Source organism: Hyaena hyaena, unplaced genomic scaffold (assembly GCF_003009895.1).
Source record: "Hyaena hyaena isolate Hyena2069 unplaced genomic scaffold, ASM300989v1 scaffold_379, whole genome shotgun sequence".
Taxonomy (NCBI): domain Eukaryota; kingdom Metazoa; phylum Chordata; class Mammalia; order Carnivora; family Hyaenidae; genus Hyaena; species Hyaena hyaena.
This window is the reverse complement of record NW_024081011.1, coordinates 1389435-1398387: the sequence shown is the minus strand read 5'-3', so window position 1 is coordinate 1398387 and position 8953 is coordinate 1389435.

Sequence of the window (8953 nt, the reverse complement as noted above, 5' to 3'; positions counted from 1 at the left end):
GCTACTATTTCCATCAGCTAGCCTGGGTCTTCTTGTTGCCAAGATAATAACAAACAAACCTACAAAATGGGAGAATTGCAATACCATGTGTGTAAATGTATGAAAATCACTGAAGAGAGCAACAGGTATGTATCCTCTACTGTATATAGGAAACTTACTTATATATGTAAGCAGTTCTTTGCATTTCCTACAGAACCTTGTACTGCTAAGGAATTGGGGCCATTCTTATCTTTGTACTTATAGTACCAGAACTATGCCTCATTGATAGATGCCCCACAAATATTTGTGATTCTGGTATGCTTTGCCACCGTGATCAAAGTAAACTGCATTATAACAACGTTATCTTTTCCCAGACATATTTCCATGTTAAAAAGGACACCCGCAGAAAATAAAGCTTGATGTACATCTTATAAACTTGACTGCTGTTTCTTGGAACCACAGCTATAGGATGGCCCACTCACCTCTCAGAAGATCATCTGTTCTCCCAGCTCTATTTTGAGTTTGCCAATAGCAGGGGCTGGGTCTTGCATGCATTTCTCTGTCACCTGGCACAGATGTAAGCAGACAGAAAGAATACGGTAAATATTTGGTATTGCTGACCATATTGTGGGCGCAATCTCAAAAGCTGATGGAAGAGAGTAACATGGCATTGCCTCTGCTAATCCCAGCTCCAGGAATGGACACTACTGAGGACCAGGCTATCCTATGCCAGAACATTCTCACCCACCCTGAAGAACATATGCCCAGGTCTTCCAAAAGGGCCAGAACTGAGCAGTAAAAAAGATGAATACAACAAGGATTTAGCTCTGTTCTTGTGAATTTGACTTTTTCAAGGAAAAAGTCCAACTCTGACAGCCCTGCCTGTAGAAAATCATCCTGATACTGAGCCTCTCTTTCATGCAACTTCCTACTATTGGGGGGAAAAATTAGGTCCCTGATGACAGGGATTTTGTCTTTTGTCTTTTCTTAATTCTTAGTTAACATAGAGTGCAGTCTTGGCTTCAGGAGTAGAACTCAGTGATTCATCTCTTACATATGACACGCAGTGCTCATCCCAACAAGCCCCCTCCATAATTCCCATCACACCTTTATCCCATCCCCCTCCCACCTCCCCTCCAGCAGCCCTCAGTTTGTTCTCTGTATATAAGTGTCTCTTATGGTTTGCCTCCCGCTCTGTTTTTATCTTATTTTTCCTTCCCTTCCCTTATGTTATCTGTTGTGTTTTTCAAATTCCACATATGAGTGAAATCATATGATATCTTTCTTCAACTGACTTATTTTGCTAAGCAAATACCCTCTAGTTCCATCCACATTGTTATGTGACAGGATTTCATTCTTTTTCATCACCAAGTAGTATTCCAGTGTGTGTGTGTGTGTGTGTGTGTGTGTGTGTGTGTGTGTATCACATCTTTTCTCTTTTTTTTAACTGCTTGTAACCCCAGTGCCTAGAACAGAGCCTGGCACAGAGTAGCACTTAATGCTTTTCAAATGAATGAATGAATGAATCTTCACTCTGTTTCTCACAGTCATATGGACTAAGTCTCCTTCCTTCCACTTAACACCTTCTTAGACACTGAAGCTCTTCACCTCTCTGCTAAAATTTCTCCAGTACAAATTTCCAAGCTGCTTCACTATCCTGGTCAGTCTTCTCTGGCCACTAAATCAAAGTGCTCAACAGGCTGGTTCAAGGTGGCTTTATCTCTCTAACAAGACTACAGATCCTGTGAGAATGGGGTCATGGTCACAACTAGGTATATAATATGCATTATGTTCACACAGCCTGGTACAGCACATTGCATCACTGCATGCAGTAAGTGTTCAATAAATGCTGATGAATGAAGCTGTTAGCCTGTCTTTAAATTGGTAGCTCCTTGCATGGCTCATCTGGATTCCCATGGCAATTTCTTCCATTCTGTTTTGTCTCTCTTTTCTCCATAGCATTCACGTTCAGTGAACTCCTCCCTCCTAGGACCAATAAGGGCCTGTCATTTTTAGGAAATTAACAACAAAATACACTGTAACTGGAGCACCTGAATGACTCAGTCAGTTAAGGGTTCAACTCTTGATTTCAGCTCAGGTCATGATCTCATGCTTCATGAGTTCGAGCCCTGCATCAGGCTCTGGGCTTGGGGTTTTCTCTCTCTCTCTCTCTCTCTCTCTCTCTCTCTCTCTCTCTCTCTCTCTCTCTCTCTATATATATATATATATATATATATATATATATATATATATCTTCCCCTCCCTAGCTCATGCTCTCCCTTTCTCAAAAAATACATAAATAATAAATAAATAATAAAATAAACTTAAAAAACACACACACACTATAAAGTGGAAATGTACCCTCTTAACCAAGGTTCTTCTTCCCCCTACCCCCACCCCCCATGCACACACATAATTTCTTCTCAACCTGTACAGTAGGAGCTAAGAGCCATAGGAGAGAAATAGAATGATCAATGAAACAAAAGCAGAGACTATAAGAAGAGCATGGATTCCCTCATTCATCAGTGAGGTGAAATCCTTGACACATGTTCATTTTACATTTGTATGAAAGTCATGGCTTTTTAAAAAATATATCCCTTAACACTTTCTAGAAGTATAGGAGCATAATTAATTAAATAGAGTGATATCACATGTATTTCAGTAACTCAGACATATCTTGCTTTGGGAGGTGACTTAGGCCTTCATCGAGTGCTGTGGGCCCAGCCCTGCTGAGGCGAGCATGTGACATTCCTCGAAGAAGGGAAAGAGCTTTAGGCTCTGGAATTGCACCCTAAATGGGACTGAGCACGTATGAACGTCCAGGCCCTGAGGCTCGCTGTGTCCTTCTCCCTCCTGCTGTCCCGTCAGCATGAGAAAACTGAAGCTCTGGTGACATCCCCAAGGTCACTCAGTCAAAACTTAGGAGATCCAGGATTTAACCCCAAGTATATCACTCTGCTACCACAGCCTGTGATCTCAGTCACTAGACCACATGAAAGACAGGAAATGGAGACTCAGAGAGTTCCCACGACTGGGACCCGAATTGTCCCTCAGACCAGTGACAAAATAGATACAACTTGTCCCTTGCCCCAGGTCCCTGTCTACTGCTGTTTAATCCTCACGCTTCCCAGACTTCAAGTCTCTGTGCAAATCTCTGCTTCTTAAAACCTTCCCCATCATACACAAGGCTGGGTCCTTCCTGCTCTGCAGCTTTGGAACTTGCCAGAGAATACTACCTTCATCTGCTCCATTTTGTGTGCTGTGCTGCTCGGAGAATGTTCCTAAGTCACATGTGTGTGCACATATGCATACTCTTTCCTCCAACTCAGCTTTATGCTCCCTCGCAGCAGAGAAGGAGACTTGGCTGGTTTTCACAGCGCCCACCTCAGAGACTACACACAGGCTCTGCACACAGTGGCATTCAGTAGCTCCTGACCTAGACATGCTGAGGGAGACTGCCCTGGCTAGTGACAGCCGGCTGGAGACAAGCAGACACAGCAACAATGGCAGGTAACCTGCTGTGAACAAATTATGTTCAGACAAAATGCAGAGTAGAGAGTGGAGCAGCCTCTGGAGAGGTTTAGACAAAGCTCTAGAGAATCCTTCCAATTTGGGGTGTAGGAAAAATCAGGGCAGGCTAGAAGAAGAAGGTGACATTTCCCTTGGGCCTTGAAGAATGGTAGAAGTTGGGTATGTGGGAGAGGATGGGTGTTCCAGATGGGTAGCAAGGGCAAAAGCCCTGAGATGAGTGACCCCGAGGAGGACACAAGGGAGAAAGAACACATCCATTCAGTGCATCATCTGGTGCAGGGAAGGTGCAGCAGGGGAATGAAGTTGGTTAGGTGGGTGGGGTCCAGATGGGGGGGAGGGTGTTTGAACCACAGGACTGGCATTTGAGATCTAGTCTGTGGACAATGGGGAGACATGGGAGGTTTTAGAACAGGGGAGTGTTGCAATCAGAAACGGGCTTCAGAAAATATTCAGCTGTAATTCACATAGAAAGTGTATTGGAAAGGGACGAGATTTGTGGCAGAGATACTGGTAAGAAAGGTCACAACAAAATGAAGAAAGTTCTCAAACAACTGGGGCAGCAGCGTGGGGAGGAAAAGAGAGGGTCGTGAGGGCCCCGGGAGGTAAAATGAACAAGATTCCACACAGAGGGTACCAGAGAGGACAGGCACCTGGGGAGCTGGGAATAGTAACATTTACCAGATGTTTACTGGGTGCCAGGTTCCGTGCTGAGCACTGATGCACATCTTAGCCCTAGAGATCCTCATATCCACCCTATGAAGTGAGCATCCCCATTTTATAGGTGTGGTCACTGAGGCACCAAGAAGTTAAACAACTCGCCCACACACACACAGCTGGCAAGTGGCAGCGGGGGGAGGTGACCCAGGGCATCATTGCCACAGCTCACACCCCTCATCACAAGGCTGGGCTGAATCACAGAATTCTGGAAGATTAAGGCAGGAAAGCCTGGAGAGCAAGGTGGAGACAATGGGGGTCCAGGGGCAATGGGGGAGGAGGCTTCCAGAAGGGAGCACTACTCACTCTGTGCTGCAGCCACACCAAGCACTTTTTCTTAATTTTTAATTTTAATCCCAGTATCATTAACATACAGTGTCATATTCATTTCGGGTATGCAATATAGTGATTCAACAGTCCTATGCCCTACTCAGTGCTTATCATGATAAGTGTACTCTTAATCTCCTTCACCTGTTTCACCCATCCCCCTTCCATCTCCACTTTGGTAACCATCAGTTTGTTCTCTATATTTATGAGTCCATTTCTTTTTTTTTTTTTTTTTTTTTTTTTTAAATAGTTTATTGTCAAATTAGTTTCCACATAACACTCAGTGCTCATCCCCAAAGTGCCCTCCTCCATGCCCCTCCCCCCCTCTCCCCCACATCCATCAGTCCTCAGTTTTTGTCAGCATTCAAGAGTCTCTCATGGTTTGCCTCTCTCCCTTTCCCCCACCATTTCCCCCCTTCTTCTCCCCCTTGGTCCTCCGTCAAGTTCCTCCTAATCCTCCTATACGTGCACACTTATGATATTTGTCCTTCTCTGCCTGACTTATTTCGCTCAGCATAACACCCTCAAGGTCCATCCGTGTTGCTACACATGGCCAGATTTCATTCTTTCTCATTGCCATGTAGTATTCCATCGTATAGATAAGCCACATCTTCCTGATCCATTCGTCTGTTGATGGACACTTAGACTCTTTCCATGTTTTAGCTATTGTGGAGAGTGCTGCTATGAACATTGGGGTGCATGTGCTCTTATGCATCAGCATTTCTGTATCCCTTGGGTAAATTCCTAGCAGTGCTATTGCTGGGTCATAGGGGAGTTCTATTGTTAGTTTCCTGAGGAACCTCCACACTGTTTTCCAGAGGGGCTGCACCAGTTTACATTCCCACCAACAGTGTAGGAGGGTGCCTGTTTCTCCACATCCTCGCCAGCATCTAGAGTTCTCTGATTTGCTCATTTTAGCCATATGAGTCCATTTCTTGGTTTGTCTCTCTTTTTTCTTGCCTTTGCTCATTTGTTTTGTTTCTTAAATTCCACATATGAGTGAGATCATATGCTATTTGTCTCTTATTTCTCTTAGCATTATACTCTCTAACTCCATCCATGGCACTGCAAATGGCAAGATTTCATTCTTTTTTATAACTGAGTAGTATTTCATTCATATATATAGTATATATATATATATACACACATATATATGTATACTATATGCATACCACACAATATACAATATATATACAATATATATACATACATATATACATATATATACAATATATACACACACATATATATACACATACATATACAATATACATACCACACAATATACAATACAATATATGTATACACCACATGTTCTTTACCCACTCATCAGTCAATGGTCACGAGCTACTCTCATAATTTGACTATTACAAAAAATGTACAGTAATGTACAGTAAATGATGCATGGAGCTCTTTGAATTAGTGCTTTCGTACTTGTTAGGTAAATACCAGTAGGGCAATTCCTGGGTGGGAAGGTAGTTCTATTTTTAACTTTTTCAGGAATGCCAAACACTTTAGGGGCACCTGGATGGCTCAGTCAGATGAGCAGTCTGACTTCAGCTCAGGTCATGATCTCATGGTTCATGGGTCCGAGCCCCATGCTGGGCTCTGTGCTGACAGTTCAGAGCCTGGAGCCTGCTTCGGATTCTATGTCTCCCTCTCTCTCTGCTCCTCCTCTGCTCTCTCTCTCTCTCCCTCTTAAATAAATAAATAAATAAGTGTTAATAAAAATTTAAAAGAAAAAAAAAAAAAGAAACAGAGGCCCAGAGCTTCTACATGAGGCTCTGGGACTTAACCCAGGTCTATTTAAAAAACAAATAGACAAACTCAGGTCTTTTTGTCATCAAAGTCAGAATTCTTACCCATCCTTTGCCAAAATGGACACAAGAATTCACACAAATGAGAAAAAGAAGAAGCCACTGTCTATGGCCACTAAGAGGGGGAACAACCACACGGCTTCCAGTCCAGACACTTCTCCCCGTAACTGACACTGTGAATAATCACATGGCAGCACCAGTGGAAGATGGGGTCGTCCGGGCAACCTAGCAAGTGTACATCCTACTGAAAGGACACTGGCTGCATTACATGCAAGGAAATAATTAAAATAAATGAGATAAAAATAACAGAAAATGGCGGTGAGGATGGAGTCAGACAACCACGGGTGGGAGAGAAATAGGGCACGAGGAACTGGAGAAAATGAGGATGGAGTCAACCTTTTCACAAAGTCTGAAGACGTTGACTGTCCCTTGAGAGGCAGTGAGATGGGCTCCACCCTGAGCAGGGACAGCCTTCCGTAAATATCTGTTGACTCAATCGAAACCGGGCAAGGGATTGTTTTCCCAGGAGGAAAAAATACTGAGTATATTTGTAGTCAAAAGGAGAAGACCCTATAGGGGAAAAAAGATCAAAATGCAAATACAAGAGGAATTAATGAAATAAATCGGGTTAGAGAGCCCAAGAGTGCAAGTGGGAGAAGAGCTTGCCTTGAAAGGGAGAACTTTCTTCTCCAGAGAAGTAATACAATGAAGCAGTGGCGAGCAGAAGGCATATGGGGCAGAAGTAGCTCTTCGGCAGAGGGACTGAAGAGCCTCAGGTGCAGACAGGACACCAGCAACATCCCTTCCACAGGTCACCCAACAAGGATGTATTAAGCACTTCCTTGGAGCAGGGCCCCTAAAGCTGCCATCACACTTCCTAAAAGAGAAGAGATTACTAAAAGACTAAGAAGCCTGAGACAGGGAGGGGGCCCCAAGCTAAGCCTCAGGGGACCCAGTCCCAGTTTGACCACTGACTTCCTTTGTGACCCAGATCAGGTGCTTCCCCTCTCAGGGGCACAGTTTGGTCTCTACCAAATCTAGAGATTGAACTTGATCAGGGGGTCTCAAAGGACTAATGGCCCAGGGTAGACAATGAAGAAGTGTGTGTTTGCAACACTTAATCCAAGTATCATACATACATGTTTCATAACTGTATTTCTCTGGATTTTCACCCACAGGGCATGCAATGAAACCCACACCCAGATGAAGAAACAGGACATTACTAGTAGCTCCAAAGCCCCTGTGCTCACTTCCCGTCACTAACCCCCACCAAGAGGAGCCTGTGCCCCAACAGCATAGAGGAGCCCCACCTGTGTGTGTCCTTTCTCTGCGTCAGGCCCAGAGTGCACTGCTTGGGGCCAGCTTTCTTCCATTCAGCACCACCCACGGCGCGGTGTGTCATGAGGACATTGACAATAATACATTCCCAAAATATGACAACAATGAAGACCCCATTGTGACTCCTTCATCAAATCAAATGCATTTAAGTTAAATGACCATCTTTTATTCTGAATAATGTTCTTCCATCTATTTTGTGATAAAACTTTTATCTTGGAAGTTTTGTTGGGTTTTTTGTTGACACATTTGTCTTTATCCCTGTGTAGCAAAACCAATCTCTAAGTTACATGGTCTTGAAATGTGGCTGGGCCAAGAAATCCCCAAATATGGGCCCTGCTGGTGTGAATGAACTCCAGGGCTCTGGGCACTGTGACTTACTGGGCAGAGTTTCTTCAGGACTCTGAGCATCCTGATTAAAGGCCCCTCTGATGGCTGAGCATGGAAGGAGAGAGCTAAGTCCACAGATGCTCACTGGTGCCCAGGAAGCCATAGAACTTTTCTTGAAAGGAGAATAGAGAGAGGGAGGGGAAGTGTGTAGCCCACACACACTGTGTCCACACAACAATAGTAAACCATAGTGTCAACTTCTCTTTAAGACAGAGCAGATGAGGTTCGATCAGGCAGCACAGAAGTCCAGGCCAGAGAAGAAGGTGCATAGCCCTCTTACAGGAAAGGACCAGAGAACAGAGAAAAGACAACATGAAGTCTGGGTGTCCTCACCTCAGAGTCCCCCGTGGAATTCAGGAAAGAGGAGGATGGGCCATGGGCTGTGCCCTAGGAGGCCCTCCGAGCTGAAGCTGCAAGACTTGATGGCAAGCACTCAGTTAACTAAAAAAAAAGTTGCTACACTAACTGGCAGAGTAAGAAAATCACCTGTGCTGCTGCAAACACTCCCAGCTGTGATGGAGTTCGAGTCCATCTGCAACAGCATCCATCCTTAAGGAAAAACAATTCAGGCTCAGTCCCTGCCCGGAAGGAGCCATGAAGACAGGAGCACAAACATGAAATAAAGAAAAAGAAAAAAAAGGAATCTCAGAGTGCCCAGTTCTTAAAGAACAATTGTCTGGTGAGATTATGGAGCCTGTGATGGAATCTTCCATCAAGATCTACTTACTTAAGGGGAGGGACCTTCAGGGAAAAACTCAGATCTGCCTTCCCCACCGGTGTGCAGTTACCTACGCAGCTGAATCTCCTTCAGAACAATCCACTATAAGGCAATCCCACCTCAGATCAAATCAATCTGAGGC